The sequence below is a fragment of the Trifolium pratense genome, linkage group LG5 (genome assembly GCF_020283565.1).
Source record: "Trifolium pratense cultivar HEN17-A07 linkage group LG5, ARS_RC_1.1, whole genome shotgun sequence".
In the NCBI taxonomy this organism is placed as follows: Eukaryota; Viridiplantae; Streptophyta; class Magnoliopsida; order Fabales; family Fabaceae; genus Trifolium; species Trifolium pratense.
The window spans coordinates 4,448,916-4,453,068 of NC_060063.1; the positions used below are offsets into that span (position 1 = coordinate 4,448,916).

General features: G+C 32.4%; 1 long non-coding RNA gene across 5 annotated transcripts; it reads right to left on the reverse strand.

Moving 5' to 3' along the window:
• LOC123887387 lies at window positions 1-3,264 on the reverse strand. Of its 5 annotated transcripts, none has more exons than XR_006801457.1 (8): window positions 2,868-3,264; window positions 2,737-2,773; window positions 2,366-2,421; window positions 2,058-2,137; window positions 1,509-1,919; window positions 1,293-1,422; window positions 313-754; window positions 1-200 (listed from the first exon to the last, which is right to left on the reverse strand). It is a non-coding gene; the product is annotated as an uncharacterized LOC123887387 (long non-coding RNA). The 5 variants fall into 5 exon arrangements; XR_006801456.1 differs by having other exon boundaries at window positions 313-359; window positions 563-754; window positions 2,366-2,773; XR_006801458.1 differs by having other exon boundaries at window positions 313-359; window positions 476-754; window positions 2,366-2,773.
• Between the last annotated feature and the right edge of the window lie 889 nt (window positions 3,265-4,153).

Consider the following 4,153-nt stretch of genomic DNA (forward strand, 5'->3'; position numbering starts at 1 on the left):
AGATATGAAAACTTATCAAATTACATATCAAAAAAGAATACAAGTTATACTATGTTGAACATGTACTGTATATAGTCATTAAATATCCTAATGAACAATCCTATTATGGTTTCTTAACAAAAACATAACAATACATCACTAAAATATGAGACTTCAGCATATTATAAAGTAGTATTTTGCCATCCTCTCTACCTGTAACTCTGCAATTACATGGAAAACATATGTATGATATGAGCAATATATAATCATATTTATATACTTAACTAGCAATTACAAATAACAGTAACTAAGAGAGAAGAAATAAAGCCTTACCGAAATAAGCCCCCATAAGCCAAAAATATAGACATTTTAGGGCCAGCCTGATCCAAAATAAAATAAAGAATTACAATATAAGTACTATATAATATAATTAGTCCAAAAATAAAATGGTGATTGGGATTTGCGAGGAACTATTGAAGCTAATTAGAGAACAAACCTTTTGCACATAGAACCTGATTTTATAATTATTATACTCATAAAAGAGCAAAATGTGCAAGGAATGAAAAACAAAATTAATTAGTACCAAAATATTGTTCACCAACTCCCAACATCCTTCTGCAAACTACTTATGTACTGCAGCAAAACATACAAACTCCCGGCAAAAAAGCTTAGCCTTCTTCTATTTGAGTCTTTTTTACATTGTTGCAATTATGCATAAAGTAGAAGCAGGCCATAGAGTGCTGCTGATTACACAATAGTATCCAATAAATATCAACTGCAATAATGCCAAGAGTTTAAGCATGAGCCCTATAACCACAAACATTAAGTGATTATCTTGGAATCAAACAACTTTCTTGAAATCATGAATCAACAAGTCCAAATTTAGATGAAGAGAAAAGGCACCAACTATGCTAAGTAACTTGGAATATTCCTAGGTATCAAAACAGCAACAAACATATTATATACCACAAATTTAGTGTTTGCATATTTACTAGAAGTATCATGTATAAGTTTAGCACAGAGGATCAATCTATATTTTATACCAATACTGCAACCAAAATATAAGATGTTCAGTTGCCGATTAATTCCTTAGAACTATTTAATTTAATAACATTCACAAAAGATGGATAAGCACATAGCCAAAAACCATCATGTCAGTACACCACAGTACAAAAAAATCACTAAACTTCAAACAAATCACAATGCAAATCAAACTACAAAATTAAGCAATGCATGAAAATAAATCAATTTATTTATATTTGTTTAAATCCAGTGCAAGTGGTGAGGAAAAATGAAAGAGATGACAAACTTACAAATCACACGCGGAAGTAGCAATCGTGCAGGAAAAAACAGAGCCTTCGTGCAAGAGTGATGGAGCCGTCGTACATGGGACATAAGCCTTGCTAACAGATTATTATGCCTCTTCCTCCTAATTTCCTCTTTCTTTAAAACATTTGAAGAAAAGAAAAGTCAAGAAAGATAAGGCTAACTCAGTAACTAAGGACTGAATGCTATGTCTTAGCTCTTACTTAATTTTAAACTAATCAGTGCTTCATCACAAACAATTTTGACACCAAGAGTCGGAGGCGCTTTGTCTTCATTACTAACACGCTAAACCAAGTAAAACGAGAGTATATGAGAATATTAATGAAGTAACACAATTTAGATGGCTTACTTCAGTTGAGCTATATTTTGGCCATTTGATGACTTACTTCCTGTATTCATTGATATAAAAATTTTGTATAAAATTCCAAATTTGTGACAAGTATATACACAATAGTAATTATATCGGATCCGGATCATCTCCATCCTAAGTGTCTACAGCAGCCTCTCAATCAAATATATCAACCACCCGATATATCCAATGGAGGATAGAGAAAGGCAATACAAGTGTCGAAATAACAATTCCCTACTATGCACAGCCCTACCCTTTTTGTTAACTGCAACACAAGTAGAACCGTCTTAATTCTCAAAATTACGATCAAAGCATGAAATCACAGTGTAACAATTACAAAAATTGAAAAGATCTAAGCAATGGAAATGAAAACATCAGAATTAGAGAAATGATTTACACTTACATCAGATGTAGAGAAAGTCAATCTGCGGGGTTGAGAAGTAGACCATGAAGCCACTGGAAAACCTCTCAATTGCAGGAGGACTGAAATAATGCAAAAATAATAAGACTATTTGCGATATAAAAGATAGATACACATTATTTATTCTAGTTAACTATAACTTCATCCATAATGCATAACATTAGTGCCTAGCTATATATATATATATATATATATATATATGAGATGAATGTGGACAATGAACATAAGGTTCATAGATGCAAAGAATGAAAAAAAATGACACTAATAGGCTAACTAAAGATGCTGAGTACCTAGTTTGAAACATCTCTGTTGCTTTCCCTTATCTCCTTACCACATCGATCTGATTCTTCATCAATTTGATCAATGATTTCCCGAAAAAAAACAGATAAAACAACATCATAACTACATTCACAAACCCCTGCAACGTTTCTTCATCAGAAACTAAATCAAAGATTCAAAAGATAATAGAAATAAGAAATCTAAATGCAAAACCATTTAGTGGTGAATCCTCGACAGAGCAATCCATCCAACATAGGTAGTCTAACTCAGTGAACGATTCAAATCGGAAACTAGGTAATTCATACTAGTTAATCAAGGTAACATATATAACCTCATTAAAGGTGTATTCCAATTTCAATACCATAAAATAAAATAGTACTACCTTTTTAGTTACCCCTTCATCTTGAAGCTGAAGATACCTATGTGAAATATAGAAAGAGAACGACAAAAAAGGTAAACAAAAGTTTTATACTCACAATAATCAAATTTGAAAAAGAATTGAAGAGTGAGTACCTTGTGAGAATAGATGTCTGAAAGAAAGGAAATAATCGCGTTGATCTCTTTGAATGAGGCTAGGGTTCGTCGATTTCTTTGAATGAATCGTGTTTCCTCATCTTTCTCAGGTCAATGAACGGACTAGGGTTCGTAAGTTTAGGAAGAAGAATCAATTTCTGAGTTTGCGACAATAATCAACAGAACATAGCGAATTAGGGTTCTTTGCCAGAAGAAGCAACAAATCTGAATGAAATGAATCGCGTTTCTGAATTGCGTTTTGAGAATCAATTTTAAGAAGAAGAAGAACAGATGAATCGATTTTGGGAAGAAATCGCGAATTGTGTTTTTTGAATCTTGAATATTGGAATGGATGAATGTTTCTGAAATTTGGGAATGGAAACGCGTGTTTTGTTTTCTTTTGGGAGAAGTATATATTTTTATTAAAATAATTATAAACTATTACAGAACGGTTTTAAGCCATCGCTATACAAAACAAATAGAAAACCGATCTTGTTGGTGTCTATGACAACGGTTTTCGATTGTTGCAAATAGTGGGCGAAATATAGACACTACCACAACGGTTTACAAAAACCGTTTCCTTTGACACTCTATGAGAACGGTTTTCTTACATCCCAAAATTAAGGCGTTGCGATAGGTCCAAAATGTTGTAGTGTGTATTTTCAATTGGCAGACTTTGTTTTGTTTAGTTCTCATCAATGACAATATGTTTTGCTTAAATTTACAACATATATTTTTGCTAACTGATTGACAATATGTTTAAATTCCCTTGTTTTTGCTTAAGTTTACAATATGTTGTGCTAACTGATTGGCTTGACAGACCTTGTTTTGCTTAAATTTACAAAGTAGTACAAAATGCACTGCGGGTTTGGGTGGAAAAATCCAAACCCAATGGATGTGGGTGTGAGTTTTATTTTGCCATCTGAACAACCTTTGGATTTGAGTTTGAGTTCGGGTAGTGATTTCTGGTATGAGTTTGAATAGTGTAAAACTCGCATCCGTGGACACTCGTTACCATCCCTTATGGTACATGCATTCCCACGCGGTTTAATTTTGCCATTTCTTATAGCATTAACTTATTTCTTCAGTCATGTACAAAAAAAAAAAACTTACTTCTTCAGTCAAGAGAATTTCTACAACAAGCTAGAAATTTAAAATCCTAGGATTGAAATTTTCTTTGTTTATACCAAGTCACTTTATAAAATATATATTAGTAATTTGCTGTCCTTTTTCATATGAAATTTTAACTGTAATTTCGAAGGAAATTCACAAGCATAACTTAGCTA